This window comes from Cryptomeria japonica, chromosome 10, assembly GCF_030272615.1.
Source record: "Cryptomeria japonica chromosome 10, Sugi_1.0, whole genome shotgun sequence".
In the NCBI taxonomy this organism is placed as follows: Eukaryota; Viridiplantae; Streptophyta; class Pinopsida; order Cupressales; family Cupressaceae; genus Cryptomeria; species Cryptomeria japonica.
The window spans coordinates 119243676-119258191 of record NC_081414.1 but is presented as its reverse complement, the minus strand read 5'-3'; positions in this window follow the sequence as shown (position 1 = coordinate 119258191).

Below are 14516 nucleotides of genomic sequence, written 5' to 3'. Positions count from 1 at the left end.
CCCACTTGGAGACTGATCAAGCTCCACACTGAACAATCTCCCACTTGGAGACTGATACTACATGACACCACTGTACATGCAACATTCACTGGATAAAACACTAGGACTCGATTGGTATAAATTCCACAATTATCAATCAAGAAGACCAACAGAAACTGATGAAGAAATCAGCTTCTCCTGTGGAACTGCCTTCGTGAACATATCGACAAGATTCTCACTTGTGTGAATCTTCTCAAGCCGTAACTGACCCTCCTCCAAAACAGTCTGGATGAAGTGGTACCTGAGCTGAATGTGATTTTTCCTTGAATGAAAACCAGAGTTCTTCGCAAGATGAATGGCACTCTGGCTATCAGTATACAATGGGCGATCCTCCTGTGTTTGACCCAATTCCTCCAGAAAACATTGTAACCAAATAATCTCCTTACTGGCTTCTGTAGCAACAACATACTCAGCTTCAGTGGTTGAAAGTGCAACAACCTTTTACAGCCTAGAAATCCAACTGATTGTAGTTCCCCCTATAGTAAAAACATACCTTGTAGTAGTCCTCCGTGAATCAATATCACCCACCAGATCAAAGTCAACAAATCCACTCAGAGCAGCATTAGATCCTTTGAAACATAATGCCTTCGTGGTAGTTCCTTTCAAATACCGAAGAATCCATTTCACAACATTCCAATGTTCCATACCTGGATTACTCATAAACCTGCTCACAACTCCCACTGCATGTGCAATATTTGGCCTTGTGCATACCATTGCATACATCAGACTGCCAACAGCTGATGAATACGAGATGTTAGACATTTTATTAACCTCTTCCTGTGCCTTTGGGCACATCTCCTTAGTCAATTTGATATGACTAGCCAAACGTGTACTAACTGCTTTTGCATCCTGCATGTTAAATCTTTTCAACACCTTCTTTATATACTCACTTTGGGACAAATTCAAGGTTCTATTTTTCCTGTCCCATGTAATCCTCATACCGAGAATTTGCTTAGCTGCACCCAAATCATTCATAGCAAATGACCTAGCTAATTTCTGTTTAAGATCATTTATATGTTGCATGTTAGACCCAGCAACAAGCATGTCATCAACATAAAGCAACAGGATAATATAACTACCATTATCAAATCTCTTAAAATATACACAATGATCAGAATGACATCTATGATAACCGTGTTCAACCATGAAACTATCAAATTTTAAATACCATTGTCAGGGTGCTTGCTTTAGGCCATACAAACTTTTCTTTAGCCTGCACACCAAGTTCTCCTTACCTTTGACCTCATATCCCTGTGGTTGCAACATGTAAATTTCCTCCTCCAAATCTCCATGGAGAAAAGTTGTTTTCACATCTAATTGTTCAAGATGTAAATCATCTGCAGCCACAAGACTAAGTACAGTTCTTATTGAAGTTATTTTTACAACTGGAGAAAATATTTCATCATAATCTATACCCTTTTTTTGTGCAAAACCTTTTACCACAAGTCTGGCCTTATATCTTTTCTGACCTTCTTCCTCCTCCTTTAGCCGATAAACCCATTTGTTAGGCAAGGCTCTTTTTTCTGTAGGTAAAGGGAATAAGTCCCAAGTCTTATTTTTCATCAAGGAGTCCATCTCCTCTTTCATGCCTAGCTCCCACTGTTGTTTGACATCCACCTGCATTGCTTCTTCATATTCTTCTGGTTCACCAGAATTAGTTAATAATATAGAATACAAAGAAGGAGAAAATCTTTCAGGGGGTCTACTTGATCTTGTAGAACGTCTAACACTTGTAGGAGTTTGTGGGACATTCTATTGTTGTTGAGCATCAGGTACTTGTGGCATTTCATTTTCAGGAATCCCATCCAACACCACATATTCTTGCTTGTCCTATTCATGCTTCTTTTCCTGCATATGTTCTTTATACATAACCTTCTCATTGAATATAACATCTCTACTTCTAGTTATTTTCTTATTTTCATAATCCCATAACCGATAGCCATATTCATCTATCCCATATCCAATGAAGGTACATTTATGAGATTTAGCATCAAGCTTGGTTCTGTTTTCTTTATCAACATGGACAAAAGCTTCACAACCAAAGGTTTTCAGAAAAGAATAATTTACCTTTTTACTAGTCCATGCCTCCTCTGGAATACCACCATCCAAAGAGGTTGAAGGTCCTCTATTTATCAAATAGACAACAGTATGTACAACATTTGCCCAAAAATGTAAGGGCAATCCATCATGCAATCTCATGCTCCTCGCATGTTCCATGATAGTCCTATTCATTCTCTCTGACACACCATTCTCCTGTGGAGTTCCTGGAACTGTCTTCTGCTTTCTAATCCCATTTAAGGAGCAGTAATCTTCAAATGATTTGCTGCAATAGTCACCTCCATTATCCGATCTGAGACACTTCAACTTTTTTCCTGTCTCATTCTCAACCAAAGCTTTTTATTTTTTAAAAGCTTCAAAAACATCTTATTTTTGTTTTAGGAAATATACCCATGTTTTTTTGGTTGAGTCATCAATAAAAATAACATAATAACAAGAGCCACCAAGAGATGATACCTGAGCCGGTCCCCATACATCGGAATGCACAAGCTCTAACTTCTCACTCTTCTTCTCTTTCCCAACCTTGAGAAATCTGAATCTTTTTTGTTTGCCATAAACGCAATTTTCACAGAACTCTAAATCAATCTTCTTTAGTCTTGGCAATAGATTTTTGGAGTGAAGGATTTTCATCCCTTTCTCACTCGTGTGCCCAAGCCTATGGTGCCACATTATCGAATCTGTTCTTGCAACATCTATTGTTGTTGTCCCTGCAGTAACTTTATCTGTAGCAGCTAAGGTAGAGTAAGTGTTACCAGTACACAGATATAATGTGCCTACCTTCTCACCTTTAGCTACTACTAATGATCCTTTACTGACCTTCCAGATACTGTCTGAGAAGGTAACTATGCAACCTTCACTACCTAGTTGCCCTGCAGAAATTAAATTTCTTCTTAAGTTAGGAACATGTCTTACCTCTTGCAGAAACCAGTCATTACCATTCCGCAACTTGATCTTTATCTTTCCTTTTCCAACAATTTGACGGGGCTCATCATCACCCAAATATACCTGTCCAAAATCACCTTGAACATAATCTAGAAAATATTTTCTATGGGGTGTAGCATGAAATGAAGCCCTAGAATCTATTACCCAGGAATCATTAACATTATCCAAACATAAGATTAAAGCATCTTATAAAGTATTACTTGCAATATTAGCTTCCTTACTGTCATTTTCATTTTTGTCTCCTTCTCTGTTTTTTCGAGACCAACAGTCTTTCTTTAGATGACCAAGCTTTCCGCAGTACCAGCAATCTTTCTTTCCTTTAGATTGAGAGCGTTCTTTCTTTGACTTCCCTCGTTACTTCTCATTCCAAGGGCCTTTTTCTCTTTCCTTTGATCTTCCTTTGTTCTCCACATTCAAAACACTACCCAATGATGTTGGAGTCTCACCTGTGCTTTTCCTTCGCATTTTCTCGCTTAGGATAACACCAACAATATCATCAAATACCAAAGTATTTTTACCAGAGACAGAGTTACTTACAGCCATAACCAAGCTATTCCATCTTTTTGGCAAAGAACATAAAATCAAGAGAGCCCTAACCTCTTCTGCAGAGGTAATTTTTACTGAAGACAATTGACTGGTAATTGTATTAAATTCATTTAAGTGCTCCGCTACAGATCCTTCCTCACTCATTTTCAAATTAAACAAACGCTTCATAAGAAATACCTTATTCGAAGCCGAGGGTTTCTCATACAGCTTAGCCAATGTCGCCATCAAATCTACAAACATTTTTGCTTCTGTTATATTGAAAGCTACAGACGGTGCAAGACACAATCGAATGGATCCCAGTGCCTTTCTATCTAAAATGTCTCATTCTTCATCTGACATTGTGGTCACTTTCTTTGCCTTTTCCTTCTAATGGCCGCCACAAATCCTTTTGATATAGGTAATCCTCCATCTGCATTTTCCATAACTGATAATTCTGGCCGTTAAACTTTTTGACCTTGAATTTGGAATCCTTCATTGCTCCCACTCAAATCTGAAGGTCCTGCCAATTTACAGAAAACCTCACTCTGATACCAATTGTTAGGGTTTCAAGCAGATCCGAAGCAAATATGAACTAACAATTATATGCAGATTTAAATACAAAAGATAAAGAAATAAAATAGGACACAGAGAACACAGAGATTTAACGTGGTTCACCTAAAATGGGTTACGTCCACCATACACAGCCATCCAATCTTTCTTATTATCCAGCAAAAATAGTACATCAACATTACAATGCCTTAAGCATCCCGGTCGCTTATAACATGTGTTTTTAGGGAAAAAACAAAGTCGACCTTTTTAGGGTTTTATTACAATGTTGGTTTTCATAAAAAAAAATACCCCAAAATTTTTTTCTTAGGGGCTCCCGCCCTCGAACCCCTGCCCAGCCCTGAACCCTGGCAAGGATACGTGCTGAGTGTATAATACTTTGCTGATCAGTCGCCACATTTCAACAGGTAGATCCACCTCAATAGAAGCCTTTGAAGGAAAAACTCGAGAGTTCCTAATCCAAACCCCAAGTTGGAGACCCATGCCCAAAACTCATGACCAAAACCACCAAACAAGGACCACTCTCCAACCAACAGAAGCAAATTCCATCTCTATAAGATTGCAAAAAGTGTAGGTAGAGACAAGGCAATGTGAGGCCCATCAATTGCCCAACAAATGAATAATAGAAGAGATAATGACAGAATAGACTCCACGAAAATAACCCAACTCTCCACCATACAAAATAGAGCCACAAAATTCTAAAGCCAAGAGAATAAGAGTAGAAATGTTCCCATTGAGAACACCAACCACCAACATGGTGTTAAGATCGCACACCTTCTCAAAGCAAGAAGTAGAGAAAGGAAACCAACAGATAACTTCCTTGAAAGGATTTTCAACAACACAAAGGTTAAAGACCCCAACTCTAACCTTCATCATAAGCATAACCACCATAAGGGAAACTATACAAACAAACACAGTGAAATCATTATCTCTACTAGCACTAAAGGCCCAAAGCCAGACACCTTGTATGAGAATAAAACCCAAGAACACAACCCTGGGGCAAAAAGAAAAATACGGAAACTAGGTAATGGCCTGCATTGAAGAACTACCAACAACACAAGGGTACAAGACCCCATCACCATCATTCACAACAATTAGGCACAAACCGCCAATATAGACCACCATAGAGGCCCATTTTCTATCTTCCCACAAAGAGCTAGGAAATAGTTTTGTGAATAGAGTAACTGTAATGCCCACTTCTTACCCAAGTGAACATCCCTTAGAAGTAGCAACAATTTTTTTAAACAACATACCACATATTTATTAAAAGATATTATGATCCTACTCACCATAACATTCAACTAAAACTAAAAATAATAATGAATCTAATTTAAATAACACTCAACTAATGAACCTATCACTTCATACCTGAGTTTATCTTCCCTGTACAGTACTTGGCTCGACCTACTGCATGTTCCTGCATATATCTTTACACAACTAGATGCACAATATCAAATCTATCAAATGCTAGATACATGACCGACCAGATAAATCAAATTATTACTTTAGCTGGATAAATCATATAGCAATCTACCATGGTACTCAAAAGTACAAACATGCTGATGGAAATAGGGAAAACAATTGAGAGGGGGGTGAATCAGTTGTCACAAAAACTTACACAAATTAAACTTATTATTAAATCTAATAATTAAGCATGAATCAACAACACATCATAAACACCCATAACACCAAGATTTTTGACACAGAAAACCCAGTCAAGGGAAAAACCAAGGTGGGAACACACCCACAATAAGATGATACTCTGTTAGAAGTATATAATCATTACAATGGGGAATGCACATGCATTCAGGCATACTGTCTGTATCTCATTGCTCAAAAACAAAAAAGGGCTCCAACCCAGGGAAGACTCACTGTTTTACAAATAGATTCAGATCACATTCGGAAGATCATGAACTGAGAAAATAGTATCTCCTTAATGCCTGGTTACAGTTTCGGTTAAGCACATAACAACTTCCTCTTCTTCCCACTTCTTCTTTGTCTCCAAAAGATTAATACATTCAACACACATACATTATGATTCTCATCCACTCACACTCAAATAGAAATATATTACAGTTATTGTCACGAATCGTTTTATTTAATAATGTGCAATTTAAAGATGTAATGTGATTTTGAAATTTAAAATAGATTAGATCATTCATAATCTAGTATGAGGAAATATAGTATGTTTTTTACTCCTGCAATTGATATGAAATTCGAAATTTAATATTCTTTTGGGTTTGTCAATACTGATAAATTTTTGAGTGCAAGTAATGCAGGATGAGGTGAAGGAGGTCAAAGGCGAGAACATGAATAAGGTAGAATTGCTTTTAACTAAATGACTTCGATGGAAAAGGGAATCTCTCACACACCACATTTGGATTTATAATTTGCATCTTGAAAATATGGATGATTTAAATGACCTTATTTGAGTGTTTGTTCAAATTGAAATGATGAATTTGGAATGAGAAGTAGATTGATTTAAATGTTTATACATGTGCACTAATTGCATTATGTGAGTAGTGTTTGAATTAAATCTAAGTTGTGTGAGTAATTGTGAAATATTATGCTTTATTGTTAAAAGAGATAAAATGTATAAATGATTCAAAAAAATGAATATTGACCCTAGGTTTAATGTTCTTTTTAGATATGTATAAATGTATGAAAATTGTACTTATGAGTTTACCTTTGTAAATTGAATAATAGTATAATGTATATATGAGAAATTTATTCAATCATATACATATATCATTATCCAATTATCGTGAAATTTGACTTCGTCAAGAATTTTGTCTATACATACGTAATCATTTGAGATTAAAAATATATACGCATTATATGTGTGTGTGTGTGTGTGAATTCTAATAATAATTTGATTATGTACTTGTAAACATGTATGTAAATATTGTATATGTATTTTTGAAATTAAATTATGTAATGAAAATCCGATTTATATATTTTATTAAAATAAAAGGGGGGGTTTATCAAAGAATTTATTAAACAAAGTTTAATGTTTAATATTAATGAAAAGTCATATAATATATATATTTATAATATTAAACATATTAATAGTAAAAGGTGGCGGGTTAAGGTAGTCGACCGTTTGAGGCCGAAGGAAGAGCCGCTTTGGTCGGTTTGTTAGCAGACTCCCTCCACCCACAGTAGCCGCTGTCAAAGCAATTACGCAAGCCAGAGCACGATGGAGACTTAAACACTCCCACGACCCCTTTGTGGGTGACTTGGCATGCAATGTGACTCTTCGGTGGATAAGCTGAGAAGTCGATAGATTCCATGTTCGACTGATGCAGCAATCAAGCTCCAATTGAAACGGTTGGAGGTTTTTAACAATAAAAGACTCGAGCTTGCCACAAAACGAGGGTGGTATTTAATTCATAGAACTGCGTGGAGATTATAGTTACAACCACATGACAATAGAAATAGTGGAACAGTAAATAAGACCCAAAGGATAGCAGCAAACATAGCTAAAGATTAGAATAAATAGACGTATAAACACACACATTGGGCATTCTTTCTCACACAGGATTAGAAGAGCGATAATTTCTTGAAGGGAAGGTTAGAATAGTTGGATATAGAGGAGAAGAATAGTTGGATAGAGATAAGAATAGTTGGAGAGAGAGAGAGAGACTTGCAATCAAGGCGTGGAACCATTTGACGAAGAACGACAAGGTCAAAATCTTACAATCCACTCTAAGTTTCCAAGAGGTTATAATCCTTTGTTTATGTTTTATTTTATTTGTTATATTTGGTATAAAATGTGTAGAAATGGAAGTTTAGATAATAGGTATGTTCGTCAAAGTGGGTAGCAATTATTATTATCTTATTTGAAATGCTTTGTAAACCATTGTGGAATAGAAGAAAAGAATTTGGAGAAAAGATGTTGTTAATATCGTATTTTGCATAAAAATAATTAGTTCTAATTCTATTTTAAGAATGTGTTTGCGTACTTTAGGTTATATATGAGATTAATTTCATACATGTATAACACCTTCTTTTGTATGTACTTTATTTTAGACGAAAGATTGATTTTAAGATTATTGCTTATAAAAGTTTATCGTTTTCCAAAATATGAAAGATTGTCTTCGATAGATATATTAGACAAGTAATGATTAGTAAGCAAAAATGATATCTCTATTTTTGTTTTAAAAGAAAGATTGTATTCTCAGTAGAATTTGTGTTTGAGGGAATCAAGCTAGGGTTAAGCTTGAGTTAGAAAATTTACCTTTCGGGACGGGTGCCGAATGTGGATGTTTTAGGGAGAATAGTTGCTTTTTCCAACTATTATTTTGCTATGCATGGCATATACTCAGCTGAGTTATTGTTTGAATTATCCGTAGAAAAAGATGGAAATTCCTTATTTATACTCTCTACCACATCCTAGTATGATAGCGAATGCTTGTTTCTTAGAATGAAGTAGGAAAAATGAAAATGCATATATTATCTAGGCACGCACTAGATTCCCTCTTGCTTTCAAATTCTTTGGTTAAACCAATTCGTGCAGGGTCGGGTATTCTTGATTGATCAAGAATTTCGGGGAAGTGTAAGCTTCAAGGTTGGGCGGAAAAAGTGCCTGATTCTTGTTCTCGTCTGCGTTCAAAAGACAGAAGGAAGCGACTCAGACTAAAGATCGACGGATGCATCTTCTTGTATATTCTTAAGGCAATTTGGAAGCCTAAGTAGGAAATAAGAACTTCTTAGTATTGGATATTGTATTATTCATGTGCATTATTATGATATATTCGATGTTTGCTTATATCTTGTATAAAATATGCTTAGAGATTGAAATTTTAAGTTTATTTATGAATAAAGAGTAGTTTAGGGTTAGATCCTAGATTGACGTCTTTACAGTTATTTATACACGACATCAACCTTGTGAAGATCATCAAGGTCAGCTCGACATTTAGGGTTGGTGCTCCTTGGGTTGGTGCCCTAAACATTGTAATCAAAGATTTCCATTGTGAGGTTGGATTGGAGTAGTAGACTCCAACAACATTTCTCACCAAGGTTTTTCCCATCTTGGGTTTTCCTCGTATATGCTGGTGTTATGTGATGTCCCTTTTGTGTGTGAGTGCATTTGTGTTAGTCTCCCATCTAACCGGTAAGTCTGCATTGAGTTAGATTTGATAACCGGTATACTCACATAGGATAGTTAAAGGGAAAAGTTTGTGAACCATTGATTTACCCCCCCTCTTAGTGACACATTGTTTCTAACAATTATGTGCCTTATTTTCTAGGTAGATCGACCTTTAGTTTGGTACAAAACTCTCTTTTTAGACTCTAGAATGCCAGGTTGGCCACATACTTGGTGCATTAAAATTTTACAGTATGAATTATATTTTTATATTATAGGATTGTAAAAAAAATATAATTCAAGTTGAGCCTCCATCTTTGATTTCATGTCAACTAGACATATTGTTTAAGCCCAAAACTAGCTCTTCAACAACCAAAAGAAAGTTCATAGAACATGGTCTAAAAGACAAAATTTCTTAATTTTGGCAATTGAATGGGTGTCAATAATTGATGGGGAGTCTCCATTTCCAATTTCATGATTTTTTAATGTGATTTGTAGTTATAACAAAAATTTCTATTAATCATGTGCAAACTAGTTGTCATTGCAAATGAGCCCTTAGATGATGGTAGGTTGTTCATTTTTTTGCAAATGAATAATGATCCCTGTAGAATTTTCTACATTACTTGGTTCCCCAATTTTTAAAAGAAGTTTGTATTAGTTGCCATTCATTAGTTGTGGCATATGGTGGGACTTTCCTCTACTCAAAGATTTGTTTTAGAAGCCCCTTTGTTTGTCACACGTCACCACTGTGAAAGATCAAAATACCTTCACAGAGTTCCTTCAAAGAAGCTTTGAAAGCTCTCCATGTGTCCTCCTAGTGGAGAAGCTTCGCCAAAGAATTGAAAGTATCACTTAGACTCTAGTTGTGAGACATGTGTGCTGACAACATCTCTACCATAAGAAAAAATGATCTTGGGCTGTTAGGATACTATCGCTATGCAGGTGAACGATGAAAACAAACTAGGAGAGGAATGAGCATGCATGAATCAAAAAAAAATTAAGCATGTTTTGATAACAAAATTCATGAGGATACTGACAAGTAGTTATCCCCTTAACTATGACCAAAAACACATATGTTTTCCATGCTGAATTTCAAGGAAGGATTAATGATTCAATGTTTTCCAATTTGAAAGTGGTTAATAGCATCACTTTGGCCTCATTGATGTGGATTCTTGTCAATAGGAAATGATATCTTTTGGGAATGGTTATAAATGTTGGGAAAATTTTGTAAAGGGCATCTTGAATTTGGAATCATTAGATGCTATTACGAGATATTTATTTAGACCTAAAAGGGGGTCCAAGCTTCCAAAAATGCAGAGTTTTTAGACACTTTAAGCCATCTTTTTAAAAATGTTGTTCAACTTTGATTTTTTGTGCATACTGTGACTAGTATTTGAAGTCTTTGTGTTATTGAATATATGACAAACTATGCCTATGTTGCTTTTGTGTTATTACGAATAATATGTTGTGCCAATGGTGAATGAATGATCACTTTTATTTGGCATTTCTCTGGTTCCCTTTTTATGAAGTTTGAACTATGTATTACATTTGATCTTTCATATTTCAAAAATATAGGTTATGGGTTATACCATTTTCATAGGAAACAAAATGAGAATCAATTTCTAAGTTGTTAATTTTATTCGGCTTTTACACATACCCCATAGCTAGGATTTGGATATTTTACCCTATGCCTTTGTCGCTTCGAGTGCCTTGTTTTCTTCCTAAATGATGGATTAGTGGCGAATTGTGCCTAATCTGCAAAATGAACAAACCCCCAGATATACCATTTCATGGAATATTTGAAGTGTTTTAAACACTTCGCATTCATTGAGGTTTTATTTTCAATCTTTCTCAAACCCTTTGGTTTGAGTTATGATTTTTCCTCCCCTTTTCCCCCCTTTTTAGAAATCGAAGAGCTAACTCCTAAAATCCTAGATGTCATTCCATGGGTTGCACCTAGTCACACACCTTTGAAACTTCCTAACTGCCTTATTCTTAAGGTGATGTCTTATTGGTGATCAACAATCCCTAAAAATTATAGTTTCTTCTCATAAATTTTCACTACTCCCAAAGACATTTCATGCTCTCAACATTGATACCATCTTCCAACCACAATGACTTCAATTTTTTATTTTTATTATTATTTTGTATAAAAAGTAATTAAAGAAATATTACATTATTCTAATTTGGCATAGGGATCAAAATATTTACAATGTGTTTTTGCACCCTTTATTAGTTCCGACCAAGGATACTATTGCATCCATGATGTTTTTAAAAGAGTTAAAATAGTTATTAGTCATTGTCCTTGTTAACCAATCACTTTTAAAATTTTTTCAAAATAGAATAATTTTTTCTTTACAAAAGTTAACATGCAAAATCTTTAACAAAAATTATTTAAAAAATGATTTATTGATTATGTGATTGGCTAAAATATTTTGATTAAGCCTTGCACTTTCACGTCGTTTTAGGAAAAGTGAATTTTTATTTTAAAAAGAGTCTTTCATATGAACTCAGCAATATAAAACAAAGCAAAAATGTTTGTTCCACACATTAATAACCTTTAAGGCCACCCTATGTCACATGGGTCCCTTTGATACTATGAGTGGAAAATCATTGTTTACTTTGGATCTAATTTCAAGGAGTTATTAATTAAAATTTAAATATTTTTATAATAAGGATGACCTATATAAATTTTTTTCAAGGACCAACAGATTTCTTGATATGTCCCATTCAAATACTTGATGAACACTAAGTATTCATCAAAGAAATACTTTAAATACCACCACTATATTAAGTTGTATTTGTTCCCTGTACATGACAAACAAGGGCGAATATAATCATCTTTAAGTAATGTACTTAAATTTGGTCATGAATTAATAATTAATATTTTCAAATATTTTTATGTTAACTTATTTGTTTTTTATTAAAAAAGCAGTGAGAATGAGGGCACTGACCCTTTACATAACATAACTATTAGTGAGACCACAATGCAAAAAACAACACTATAACAACATTAACAGTAACATAACTAACAACAAAATGAGACCAAGTCTTTGAAAATAAAAAACAACAAGCAAAAAACACAAAAAAACAAACTATAGGGACACCTTGCGCACCCCAGTGGCATTAATGACACTGTTCCATTCATTGAACAAGAACTTATACAGGTCCTCAGCCTCCTGCTTTTCCTCCTTCGTGCCCGCAGTTCGTTCCCTTAGCAGAGAGAGGGTGAGCATCGAGCTATGTAAAATCTGTAGATGAAATTTGTTTAAGGCCCGCAATTTGGGTGTCCCAGGCCTCCACCTTGCTCTTGAGCCGATTGACATCATCCATGATAGCCAACAATTCAAGCACAGGGCCTAGGTTCTCAATCCTCTGTGTGATGTCCAACACACCGGTGCACAACATTTCCATTTGCTCTAGAGTAGGGACACCCTGGGGATTCACATTAGCCTTGTCATCCATAGTCTTATCCATAGCCTTGACCACATCTTCAGCAAGGGAACAATCAATGTCATTATCGAGGCCCAGCAAAGGAATAGCTTTCATCACTTGCTCCACCATCTTTATATCCAAGTCCAAGTCACCAGAGTCCAGGGCCTTAGTATCAGAATTTTTATCACATGTGAGACCCACAGTGCCCATGTTCATAGGGGCCCTATCCTTAATATCAATAGAGTCTTGGGCTTGCATCTCAGAATTGCCCGTGCCAGCGGCACCAACAGTTCCCAAAACCATGGGGTCTAACTGCTTTAGTAGAATCCTCACTGGGGGGCCTCATAGTGGTTTTAGAGTCGTCTCCCTCCTTGTCCTCAATGGGGTCCTCCTCCGAGTCAATAGTTTCAATCACAGGGGTCTTCTTTTTATGCAAGCTTTTGGAAGCCAATATGGAGGATCTCCTTTTAACCTCAAAATCAGGGGAAGGGTTGTCATTCTTAGCATCCTTAGAAGATGAATTATCTTCAAAGACAATATGTTTGCGTTTAGTAGGGGTTTGCCTTTACCCTTGGATAGGGAGAGGGAAACGCTGGGAGAGGCAGACAAAGTCAAGCTGGGAGAGACCACAGATAAAGAAATAGCGGATGCATAAGTAGTCAAAGACATGAAGAAGTTGGTTGTAGCAAAGCCTTCATGTGAATATTGGAAAAATATGGGGAAGCCCATAGAAAGGGCGGCAAGCTGCTGAGGAGTTGGCATAGGAGGTTGAGAGAGCGAGAGGTTCCGAGGGGGCAAAGGGCCTCATGAAATTTGTACAACCTATAAATGAATCCCTAGTGAAGGAGGTAGGGTGGCTTATCCCCATGCTCGGGGTCCATGGTGTCTTTAACATACTTTTCAATGGAATGCAATAAATAAAAAGGGAGATAGAGAAAATCGTTGTTGCGAAAATGATTTGGAAGGGGCAAATGATAGTAGTAAAATACCTTGTGCCTACCCTCGAGAGTGAAGTACTTCATGATCATAAGGCATATCATATTCCATGGGTGTTTAAGCTCTTCTCGAGTAAACCTAGCCTGGAGTTTGACAAGTTCCTCACGATTGTAGAAGAAGCATTTCAGGCCTTCATTGTTGGCGACATGGCTGGTGCGCTTCCAGCGTTGATCGTCAAGGGCTAGCTTCGTGGCCTGGGCAATTGTTTCCTCAGAGACATCAAAAGAAATATCGCCCACTGAAACACGCCTCCCAGACTAGGAGGAGGCAAAACCAGCCAAGAGTTTCTCGTCATGGCTTTGCGGACATTCCAATAAATCAGCAACCCTCCCTTCAACGCAGAAATTCTAGACTAGGGGACCATTCTTGAATTCATTTGGTTTGTCCTATTCATATCTAACTCTTTCACCCCCCATATCCTCTGCCAATAGAACGTCTTTAGACATGAAAAAAAATTGCATTAAAGATTGTAGAGACCCTTCGAGAAGCAAGCCGAGAAAAGACAATGGGAAGTGTGTGAGCCCGACGTCATTAAGTGAGACATGAAGTTGGGCGCATGGGAAAAATTGAAATCACTTTTGGAAATGATTTCTTGGTTACAAGGCATGAAAAGCCAACAAATACTGACAACAACCAACACGTTACCATTTTAATCGTACCTCATCATAACACAGTAAGCATAAAGGATTTGCCAACAAAGCAGTACATCCTTCACTGTCAACCTGGCCGAACGAGTCACCACCACATCAGCATAGATCAAAGAAATATTCTCATAATTTGAATTGTGAAACCAACACCTTCGGACGACCCAAAGGGAAGAGAGGAGAGTAAGGAAAAAACTTGGCAACAACTCAATCATTGATAA